At 38.0% G+C, this 12626-nt stretch overlaps 1 pseudogene; it reads left to right on the top strand.

The window, feature by feature from the left end:
* Positions 1–2990, top strand: part of LOC148690527 (uncharacterized) — a 191562-nt pseudogene extending 188572 nt beyond the window's left edge.
* The last annotated feature ends 9636 nt before the right edge of the window (positions 2991–12626 follow it).

Raw genomic sequence — 12626 nt, forward strand, 5'->3', positions numbered from 1 at the left:
CAGATTGTGTTTTTAAGCAGTTTTGAGTGTTTTGGTGCTGTTTTGAGTCTTTTGGTTTGTTTTGGTGTTTTAAAGTTTAGTTTTGCATTCTTTGAGTCTAGTATAGTGTTTTAAACTTGTTTTTACGTATTTGAGTCAGTTTCCAAGTGATTAACAATCCCTCCAAATCCCCGGTCCAGAACGATCCCTACTTACATTCTTCACTACAATTGATAAAAAGAGGGTTTAATTTGTGTGCGTATAATTCTCGCATCAAATTTTGGCGCCGTTGCCGGGGATTAGCAACTTTGCTAATCCCTTGGATTGTTATTTTCGTTTTTCTTATTAGATCAGATTCTTATGTCATTTTATTTCTTGTTTTAGGTACTTGTTTATAACTCGGAGTTCTAATCCGGTTCACGAACATATTTTAGACTTTGACGACGATTTTGAGCGTGAGTTGAGCCGTAAGAGGAAGAACCCGGAACCTAGTGAATCAAGTGCAAGTTCCGAGTCCGTTTCTGAATTTGAAGAAGAAGTGGAAGACATGGCAGCGGACAACCGAACAATCAAGGAGCTTTCCGCTTCGGGATTGGCCAATGCCGCACCCTTGTGCATCCAATACCCAAGGGCGGCTCAAGACAAGTCTGCCGAGTTCGAATTGAAGTCAAGCCTGTTACATCACATTCCGAAGTACCATGGGCTATCCATGGAAGATCCGAACAAGCATTTGAAGGAGTTTGAAGTCGTTTGCTCAAGCATGACCCCGGTGAACGTAGATGAGAGCATCTTGAAGATGAAGGCCTTTCCCTTTTCTCTCCAAGAGAAAGCGAAGGATTGGTTGTACGAATTGGCTCCCGGAACTGTCACATCATGGGAGAGCATGAAACGAGCTTACTTGGAGAAGTTTTTCCCAACTTCTCGAGTCATCCTCCTACGAAAAAGGATAAGTGGAATTCAACAAGATGAAGGTGAATCCTTTCCTACTTATTATGAACGTTTTAAATCTCTTGTTGCTTCATGTCCACAGCATCAAATGAAGGAGGAACTACTTCTACAATACTTTTACGAGGGACTTCTACCTATTGAACGTCAAATGCTAGATGCCTCAGCGGGAGGAGCATTGGTGGACAAGACCCCTACGGCTGCAAAGATGTTGATTGCTAATCGAGCGTTGAACGCTCAACAATACGAAGGCGTTGGACAGAGGAGTACCCCACGGCAACACCAAGTCAATGAGGTAAGTGCCATAACCGAACTTCAAAATCAAATGGCTAACCTTACTACGTTGCTTTCTCAGGTGGTGGAAGGTCCAAAAGTCAAAACCGTAGCTTCTTGTGGCGTATGCTCCATGCAAGGACACCCTACGGACAAGTGCCCACAATTGATCGAGAATGGAGGGTGGGAGACACTCAATGCCGTGGGATATGGCAACCAATACCAAACACGTGGTGATCCGTTTTCTAATACTTACAATCCGGTTGGCGTGATCATCCGAATTTCAAATGGTGAGACCCCCAACAAGGTCAACAACAAAGTGGATTTAGGCAACAACCCCCGGGTTTCTATCAAAAGCCGTTGGCACCACCACAAGCCCAAGCACAACCTGCCCAAAGCAATGTAGGTAATTCAAGTGATAGTGATAAGATTTTTCAATTACTTACTACTTTGACGCAGGAAGTCCAAACTCAAAACAAAGAGAGGCAAATCCAAGACAAGAGGGTGGACAACTTGGAGAAGCAAGTGGGACAGATTGCCGAATTCATGGGGCAATTTCGTGAGCAAGGAAGGTTGCCTAGCTCAACGGTGGTCAATCCGAAAGGTGGATTCGAATCTGCAAAAGCTATGCATTTGCGAAGTGGAAAGCAAGTCGGATCTGACCTCAACCCATTCAAATCACGTTCCAACGAGGAGGACGAGTTGAGAATGGAAGAGGAGGAGCAAAGGCCACCAACGGCCAAGGTGGAACCAAATGTGCCGCAAGTTCCAAGTGATCCCAAGTCGTCCAATTCATCCAATAAAGGTAAGAACGTGTCAAGTTCGGTTCCTACTAATGATTTTCCTGCGAATGTTCCTTTTCCTAGTAGGTTTAAGCAAACAAAGAAAGAAGAAGCGGAAAAGGACATTTTGGAGACGTTTCGGAAAGTTCAAGTCAATATCCCCCTTTTGGATGCAATAAAGCAAGTGCCCAAATACGCTAAGTTCTTGAAGGAATTGTGCACTACAAGGAAGAGGGCGTCACATAAAGAGGTAGTATGGGTAAGTGAAAACGTTTCCGCTGTTTTACAAAGGAAGTTACCACCAAAATGCAAGGATCCAGGTAGCTTTACAATTCCTTGTATTATTGGTCAAACTAAGTTTGAAAATGCTATGTTAGACTTAGGGGCTTCAATTAACGTCATGCCCTACTCTATTTATGCTTCAATGAACCTTGGTGAATTGAAAAATGATGGTGTGATTATTCAATTGGCCGATAGATCTAATGCCTATCCAAAGGGAGTTTTGGAAGATGTTTTAGTGCAGGTGAATAACTTGATATTCCCGGCGGATTTTTATGTGCTTGAAATGGACGATTCGGTTCATTCTCCACCCTTGCCACTCCTACTTGGAAGACCGTTCATGAAAACAGCCCAAACAAAGATTGATGTGGCCAAAGGAGCACTAACAATGGAGTTTGGTGGTGATATAATTAAATTCAATGTTTATGACTCTATTAAGAATCCTAACGATAGTCATTCTTGTTTTGTCATACATGTGCATAAGGATATAGGGCCGAAAGGATCCACACTTATCAAGAAGGATGTATCAAGAACCACCATTGGAGAAGAACTTGGAGTGATTGCCCTACAACCACCCAACATGGCCGAAAGTAGCCATGGTGACATTGTTGATAGGGCTGCCGATTTTGAGCCTTCACCACAATATGTTTGTAAGTCGTCAATCCCAATTTCAATTCCCATTTCAACTAATAGGTTGTTACCTTCTTTGGTGCAGGTGACCAATCGATTTAAAGGTGGTGGGAGCGTCTACATGAACTATAGGAACCAAAATACCACCATTAGGGAGGATCACTATCCCCTCCCATTCATAGAGCCATATTACGAAAGTGTTGAAGGGCAAGTTGTGGAGGACATCCCACTCCATGCCGTGGGCCCCTAGTAAGGAGTGAATGAGGTCTTCGTCCGGCTGTACGACGTTAAAGCAAGCGCTACTTGGGAGGCAACCCATGCATTCAACAAAGGAAGACCGAGAAAGCACTCCAATTCCAGATTTGCGTTCCTAAACTCTTCTCTTTGTTGATTGATTTTGTTTCTGCCATGTTAGGTTGTTAGATGTTGTTTTGTTTGTTTGTTTGTTATTTGTGTGAGTCTATGCTTGAAACATTGAGGACAATGTTTGATTTAAGTGTGGGGGGGGGGGGGTAACCAAAGTGTTTTGATGCAAATTCGTAGGGTTTTGTCACCCATAATTTCAAATGTTGTTTCTTGCTGTTTTTATGTGTTTTAAAGCCGTTTTAGAGTGCTTTAGAGTTTGTTGTTCTAAAAATCCGAAAATCCCAGAAAAAATTGAAAAAAATTGTTTTGAAAACCCAAAAAGAGTTGTTTTTAAGTTGTTTTTGTGTGTTTGTTTGTGTCTTAGGGTACCTTCCAACACAATGATGAGGATTCGGTTTGTAATTGCATGACTGTTAAAGAGAATGATTAACATGGATGAAAGTTTGATTTACTCTTTGTTATGCTTGGTTGTGGTTATAACTTATGACTTCACATGTAATCAAAAAGAAAAAAAAAAAAATCAGTTTTTGTAAACATGCTTGAAGGAAGGAACTCAAACTAATGCTACAACCTTGTGAGACTTGAGCCTAAACGTTTATTTGGAGAGTTAAAATCTGTGCATTCTAGTTTTCTAAAGTCGTTGCATGATCTCATTTTTCTTTGCTTGGTTACTACTTAGAAGGCGTTTCATCATTTAGTTCCAAATACTAGAACTCATGCCAATTTCATTCAAAACATGTTGTTGAATTGCATAACACATATTCAAGATGAAGTTAGTAGTAACCACCATAGCCAAATTGCCATATTTCCCTATTTCATTTGTTTGTAGGATTTAACCCCGTTGAGCCTTGTGTAGCCTACTTTCTTTGTTAACCCACAATTTTCCTCACCTAGCCTAGAGTAGGACCACCCATACCTTTGTTCTTGAAGCATAGTAAAAGCATAACTCAAAGATGAATTCCTTTTGATCATTGCATTGCAGAAAACAAGTGTAGGGGAAGGATTCTTGATATATGGGTGTGCCAAAGTCTTGAATGGGGCACGGCAAAGAAAAGAAAAAAAAAAGAGAAAAATTCGTGGAAAATAGAAAGGAAAAAAGAAAAAGTTGTGAATAGTATGAAAAGGAGTTGGAAGAGCATAAAATGAGCTCTAAGTTGTTGGTTATTGAAGAAAGGGTCCAAAACGTTGCATTTGACCCTAAGTATGCACGTGTATTCCCCGTTGTGTTTAAAGTTATTTTCTGCACTCTAAAGTGAATTCTAAGTATCAAGTTCATTGCTTTGCTTACTATTGTTTAAAGAACGTTTGTTTTATCCTTTACCTTTCTTTGTTAGCCAATACCCCTAGCCCCGTTACAACCCTTGACTTTAATCTTGAGTGTTATGTGTTTCAATTTGTGGAGTTTAAAATTGGTACAAGCATATGGTGTCACTGGTTCTCGCATCTAAGTAGTAGCGTTCCATTCATGAGATCATATCTAAACATGTTATTAACTCCGGAAAGTGCTTCTTTGTCATACATATATGTGAGCATTCGTTTTCATATTTACATCTATCTTCTCACATAAAACTAGTATAGGGTGTGTAGTCAGAAAATCTGTGTGGAAATTGAGTGCATATCTAGTAAGGAATTGAGGAAATTTTCTAAGGCATGTTACTACATTCAAAATCATGTTTTAATTGGTTATTTGTGAACTAATGAGTAGTGACTATGATTAAGTAAAGGCTTAAGCGTAAAGATGGCTAAAATCTGTGGGAATGATGATTTTTAACATGTCATGTGCATTGGAAATCCCTGAGTCGCTTGTTGGAAGGTGTAGGTTGTGTTTTACTCGTTTTACTTCGTTTATTTACTTTGTTTCATTTTGTTTTGCTCGAGGACTAGCAAAAGCTAAGTGTGGGGGAATTTGATAGGGGCATATTTATGCACCTTAGTTTAGCTTACTATTGCATTAAGAACTTTTGTTTATCCTTACCTTTCTTTGTTAGCCAAATACCTTAGCCCAGTTACAAACCCTTTGACTTCATGATGCGAAAATAGTTAAGCACACAAATTAACCCTCTTGTTGTCAAATTGTAGTAAAGATGCAAGTAGGGATCGTTCTTAACCGGGGATTAGGAGGGATTGCAAATCACTTGGATACTGACTCAAAAACGTAAAATAAAGTTAAAAACGTTCACAAAGACTCAAAGGACTCAAAACAAGTTCAAAAGACTCAAAACTGCCTAAAAACACTAACTAGGCAGTTTCTGACCTTAAACCCAATGTTGGACGAATTTAAGATTATGGTTTGATTCAAACGTAAAAACACAATATAAAACACTATACTCGACTCAAAGAATGCAAAACTAAACTTTAAAACACTAAAACAAACCAAAAGACTCAAACATCACCCAAAACACTCAAAACAGCCTTAAAATCACTTTCTGGGCAGTTTTGAGCACTTTGGTGAATTTGGACGAATTTTGGGAAATAAATTGAATCAAAACACTTTAAAACATAAACTAAACAAAGTCTAAACACTAAAGAACAAGAAAGTAAAGGGGGGGTTTTAAATTGACGAGAATTGAAATAACGAAACAAGTTAATAAACTAGACAGAATGTAAAGATGAATTTGATGGAATTGAATGGATGGGAACCTAGCTAAGGGGTTCATCTCCATACATGTTATACTTGCATAATAAAATGATTTCCAATTGCATTTCAATAAACTATGATACTCAACACCCCAAGTTAACCGTGATGCACTAATTAACCTTCAAATCTTCCTAACGTTATTGAATTGGATGATGCATGCGACAATTCAAAACATTCCCCACAAGTCCTCAACATGAATGCATAGAAGAGGTACAAGCAAGAATCATTACGCTCTATGAAAATTATAAGTGTTGACGAGGCATTCGTTACTATGATTGCATGAAACTTATGCCAAGAATTTGTTTAACGCGATTGTTTATAAGCAACCTCCACTACTTATGAATATAAGTTCGTAACTATTAGGTGAAACTCACTTATATTCTAGCGTCATATTCATGCATGAAAATTAAGCGTGCTCTCTCAATAAACATACATAAATAAGTTATCAATCAAACAGTTAAACAAATTGAATCCACAACTTATGAAACGCAATTAGAAGTAATCAAATCAAAATGCAAGCATAAACATATATTTCGAATCCCCCCCTAGCCAAGGGGGGTTTAGTTGAATTTAAACATTGGAATCAAAGAAACACCTAAACATTCCAACAACTCAAACTTGAATTGTATGAACGTTTAGGCCTTCTTCTCTTCCATTCCTCATTCGTACAAAACAAAGAGTATTGAAATTAAACATTGAAATCAAAGAAACACCTAAACATTCCAACAACTCAAACTTGAATTGTATGAACGTTTAGGCCCTCTTATCTTCCTCTTCGTTGTAGCACAAGGTCTAAGGATAGTTTGATGGTGTGAATGGTTTGGGGAGTGGTTGGAGTGGCTGCAATGGAGGAGAAAAGTGTTTTGGTGGCTGCTGCAAGGGTGTGGAGAGGTTTTGACGAATTTCTGGAATATGGAAGAGTGAATGAGAATGAATGCAATGGATGCTTATTTATAGGTGAAATGGGGGGAACATGACAGCTAGGAGGGAATGTGGCTGCATGTTTGAATGATTAAAGGATGCATGTGGGTTGGAATTGCATGTGCAATGAATATGTGGCTGCATGTGCAAGGGGACAATCTGAAAATGCATGTGAAAGCATGTGTTGGCTGCAATGATGAAATGGATGGGAGTGCATGTGGCTTAATTAATTAAAGGGAGTGCATGTGCAATGTTTTAAAGGATGGAATGCATGTGAATATGATGGAAATCTGATATGGTGATGGGAGATGCATGTGGCTGATTTATGCATGTGAATGCATGTGGCTGCAAGGTGTGAATGATTATGGGTGCATGTGGCTGCAATGGATTAGGAATCCTTCAATTTCGTCCATTCCTTTTGCTCCAAACACAAGCTATCCATTCCAAGTCCAATTTTGCTCCAAAATGCTCCAAAATGCATCTTTTTGCTTCCTTAGCCATATGAACCTAAAAACACACGAAAATGGCTTAAACGACTAAAACAACTATGAATTAACAATATAAATGCACGAAAACAAGCTAAGTAAGTCGCCTAAATATGCTTCTATCACTTCAATCTTGGTTGTTATGTGTTTCAATATGTGGAGTTTAAAATTGGTTTGAGCATATGGTATCCCTGGTTCTCGCGTCTAAGTAGTAGCATTCCATTCATGAGATCATATACATGTTAATAATTCCGGAAAATGCCTTCTTTGTTATGACATATGTGAGTATTAGTTTACATGTTTACATCAATCTTCTCACATATACCTAGTGTAGGGAGTGTAGTCAGAAAATCTGTGTGAAAATAGAGAGTATATCCAGTGAGGAATTGAGGGAATTCTCTAAGGCATGTTACTACATTCAAAATCATGTTTTAATTGATTAAATGCGAGCTAGTGAGTGATAACTATGGTTAAGTATATGCTCGAGGGTAGGGATAACTAAAATCTATGAATGTGGTATTCTTTAAATGTGTCATGTTCATTGGAAATCCCTGAGGTACATGTTGGAAGGTCTAGATTGTGTTTTGTTCATTTCGTTTTGCTCGAGGGCTAGCAAAAGCTAAGTGTGGGGGAATTTGATAGGAGCATATTTATGCTACTTAGTTATGTTGTTTCCTTGCATTTATGAAGTTAATTACTATTTATTTCAGTCTTTTAAGTTATTTTCGTATGTTTTTAGGTCCTAATGGCAAAAGGAGCAAGAAAGTGCATTTTGAGGCTATTTGGAGCATTTTTGGGCATGGATTGGATAGCTTAACCATGGAGTAAAGAGGATGGACGAAATTGAAGTCAAGAAGAGCTAGGAAATGCTACAAATCTGGTGGAAGAAGTCCTAATGCAATGAAGATAAGGAAGAAGCAAGAAACAAGGAACCTTATCCAACCTTATCCAACCTTATCTTATCCTATCCTAACTCCAACATTATCCTATTCTATCCTATCCAAATCAGGTTAGGACTTACACCTAGCTAATTAGAGGGAATTAAGTACACATTTAAATACCTAAATCAGTTTCTAGAAGCCTTATCCACTCAAATGCCGCAAGAACACCATTCCTTGTAGGTTTAGGAATTGCAATCCTTCTCCTACACAAATATCATGTATACTCGGCCCTTTAGGTTTAGGAATCTGCCCTAAACCACCCCTTCTAGAAGTCTAAATTCTGCCAAAAAATACCTAGTTTCTAGAAGCCCTTAATTTCTGGCAAAAATTCCCTATCCCTTTCCCTTTTGGTTTCTACAAAGACTTAACCCTTTTTCCATGGGATTGTGCAATCCTTGTCCTTCACTAAGTGTGCATAATTAGCCTATATAAACAGCCAATGCCTCACCATTTAATCCATCCACTCACACATTCATTCATTCATACTTTCATCCATCAAACACCACAATCCATTCTACACCACCCTAGTGCCGCAAGCAAGGAAGCAAGGAGAGGAGGACTTGTGCAATCTGCCATCCAAGGAGGGTTCGAAATCTGCCATTGGAGTGTGGAGAGTTTCTAGGTGTATTCTATCCTTAGTCTTAGTTCAATGTTTAAATTTAATTATCTTTGTTTTGCGGACATGAGGAACTAACTTCTTTTTAGTTAGAGGAGAATTTGAAGTCATGATTATATGTTTTATATGAATTGATTACGTCCGGTTATTATTTCTTAAGGCATGAATGTGATTTGCTTATCTAAGTTATTAAAACTGGTTTATGTATGTGGGTTGGGGGTTAACACTTAATTTGCATGCATAAACTTGATGCTAGAGTATAGGGGGGTTTCACGTAATTGTTATTCACTTATATTCAAAAGTAGTGGAGGTTGCTAGTCACAATCCCGTTAAGTAAATCCTTGGTATGAGTCTCATGTGTTTCATAGTGATGAATGCCTTGTCAATGCTTATAGTTTTTGATAGGTGATAGGAGCGTATTTAGGCGACTTAACTAGCTTATTCTTGTGCATTTGTGCTATTATTTCTTAGTTAATGTCGTATTACAACTCAATTTCGTGTGTTTGTAGGTCCTATGGGTCACAGTATCAAGAAAGTGCATTTTGGAGCTATTTTGGACACTAGTTGGTGAGCTTGCATGTGGGCTAACATGGATGGACGAATTTAGACTTCAAGAAGTTGGAAATGTGATAAGAAGAGGAAGGAACTAAGCTAAGGACAAAGTGGATAAGGAAAGTGCAAGAAAAGAGGAAACATTATCCAAAACATTATCCAACCTTATCCAACCTTATCCAACATTATCCAAACCTTATCTCATCTTATCCTATCCAAACCTTATCATGTCTTACTCCTAATTACATGGGGACTTAAATGGATCATTCTAGAACCTATTTCTAGAAGCATCCTAGTCTAGAAGGCCCAAATCTTCCACAAAACCTATTCTTTCTAGAAACCCTAGAAAAGTGGCGCCCAAACCTTTCTAGAAGGCTTTACCTTGCCTTGCAAGCCAAGCTACCCTCTCCCCTAAATCAGCCGCACCTTCCTAGGCCTAATCCCTTTGGGATTCTGATGCGTGATTTATACGCACACAAATTAAACCCTCTTTTCGTCAAATTATAGTATATGTATAAGTAGGGATCGTTCTGGACCGGGGATTAGGAGGGATTGTTAATCACTTGGATTTGACTCAAAAACATAAAAACACAATATAAAACACTAAACTAGACTCAAAGAATTCAAAAATACTTTAAAACATAAACTAAACAGATTCTAAGCATTAAAGAACAAGAAAGTAAAGGGGGGTTTAGGTTTTACGAAAATTGAAATAACGAAACAAGTTAATAAACTAGACAGAATGTAAATATGAATGTGATGGAATTGAATGGATGAATGCTAGCTAAGGGGTTCATCTCCATACATGTTATACTTGCATAATAAAACGATTTCCAATTGCATTTCAATAAATCATTAATTCTCAACACTCCAAGTTAATTAGGTCCGCTTAAATTAACCGTCAAGTTTTCCTTAAGTTAATGAATTGGATGGGTTAGCGCAACGCAATTCACAACATTCTCCAAAAGTCCTTTACGTGAACAGCACAATAAAGATACAATCAAAGATCATTAAGCATTATGAAAACTATAAGTGTTGACGAGGCATTCGTTACTATGATGAGCATGAAACTCGTGCCAAGAATTCATTTAACGCGATTGTTTATAAGCAACCTCCACTACTTGTGAATATAAGTACATAACGATTAGGTGAAAATCACTTATATTCTAGCGTCATATTCATGCATGAAAATTAAGCGCGCATTCTTAATAAACATACATAAATAAGTTATCAATCAAACGGTTAAACAAATTGAATCAACAACTTATGAAATGCAATTAGAAGTAATCAAATCAAAATGCAAGCATAAACATATATTTCGAATCACCCCCTAGCTAAGGGGGGGTTTAGTTCCTCATACAAAACAAAGAGAATTAAAATTAAACATTGAAATCAAAGAAACACCTAAACATTCCAACAACTCAAACTTGAATTGTATGAACGTTTAGGCCCTCTTCTCTTCCTCTTTATTGTAGCATAAGGTCTAAGGATAGTTGGTTTGGGGGAATGGAAGTGTGGAATGGAGTGAGGAGTGATGGAAATGGAAAGATGGTTTTTGGATTCTAAGGGAGACTCAAGGCTAAGAGAGAAAGGGATGTGTTTGTGGTGTGTTGTGTATGAAAATGAGATGATCATGAATGAATGAATGCAAGGGTATTTATAGGAGTAGTGGAGGGAACATATGGCTATGTCATTTGTAGGTGAAGTAGGTGGATGTTGTAGGTGAAGTAGGTGGATGTTGTAGGTGAAGTGGATGTTGTAGGTGAAGTAGGTGGATGTTGTAGGTGAAGTAGGTGGATGTTGTAGGTGAAGTGGATGTTGTAGGTGAAGTAGGTGTAGGTGAAGTAGGTGGATGTTGTAGGTGAAGTGGATGTTGTAGGTGAAGTAGGTGGATGTTGTAGGTGAAGTAGGTGGATGTTGTAGGTGAAGTGGATGTTGTAGGTGAAGTAGGTGGATGTTGTAGGTGAAGTAGGTGGATGATATGTTAAGTGATAAGTGATAAGTGATATGATATGTGGTTATGATATGATAAGTGGTTAAGTGGTGATGATAAGTGATAAGTGATTAAATGATATGATATGTGGTGATGATAAGTGATAAGTGCATGTGGGTTAACTAATGAAGGAAATGCATGTGCAATGACAATGTGTTAGAATGGATGTGTGTTATGCATGGCATGATTGGGATTAGGAAAGGTTTAAATGTCCTAAAACTAAAGAGAACAAGGTTCCAACACTTTGGCTCCAATTAGGTCTTCAATTTCTTCCAACACTTTGGCTTCAAGCATAAGCTATCCGTCCTTAGCCCAAAAGTGCTCCAAAAGTCTCCAAAATGCATCTTTTTGCTCCTTTAGCCCTTTGGACCTACAAACATACGAAAATAGCTTAAAGTACTAAAATAACTAAAGAAACATAACGTAAATGTACGAGAACAAGCCATTTAAGTCGCATAAATATGCTCCTATCAAATACCCCCACACTTAGCTTTTGCTAGTCCTCGAGCAAAACAGAAAAACAAAACAAAAAGAACAAAACACAACCTACACCTTCCAACAATCGTATCAGGGACTTCCAATGCACATGACAAGTTAAAAATCATTATTCTCACAGATTTGAGCCATCTTTACACTTAAGTACATTCTTAATCATAGTCACCACATACTAGTTCACAATTAAGCAATTAAAACACATTTCAAATGTAGTAACATGCCTTTAGAGAATTCCCTCAATTTCTTACTAGATGTACTCTCGTTTTTCACACAGATTTTCTGACTACACACCCTACACTAGGTATATGTGAGAAGATTGATGTAAACATGTAGACGAACACTCACATATGTTATAATAAGGAAAGCATTTTCTGGAGTTAATAAGCATGTTTAGATATGATCTCATGAATGGAATGCTACTACTTAGACGCGAGAACCAGTGACACCATAAGCTCATACCAAGTTCAAACTCCACAATTGAAATACATAACACTCAATATAGAAGTCAAAGGGTAGTAACGGGGCTAGGGTATTGGCTAACAATGAAAGGTGAAGGATAAACAAACATTCTTAAAGCAATAGTGAGCAAAGTATTGAATTAGGCACTTAGAATTCCCTTAAGAACGCAGAAGTCAACTTTGAACACCCAAGGGAAAATCACACAAAACTTAGGGCCATATTCAACTTTTTGGACCCTTTCTTCAACCATCAACGCTCGTGAGTTCATTCTT

Source organism: Pyrus communis, chromosome 15, assembly GCF_041283825.1.
Source record: "Pyrus communis isolate YQ-2024b chromosome 15, ASM4128382v1, whole genome shotgun sequence".
NCBI classification, from domain to species: Eukaryota; Viridiplantae; Streptophyta; class Magnoliopsida; order Rosales; family Rosaceae; genus Pyrus; species Pyrus communis.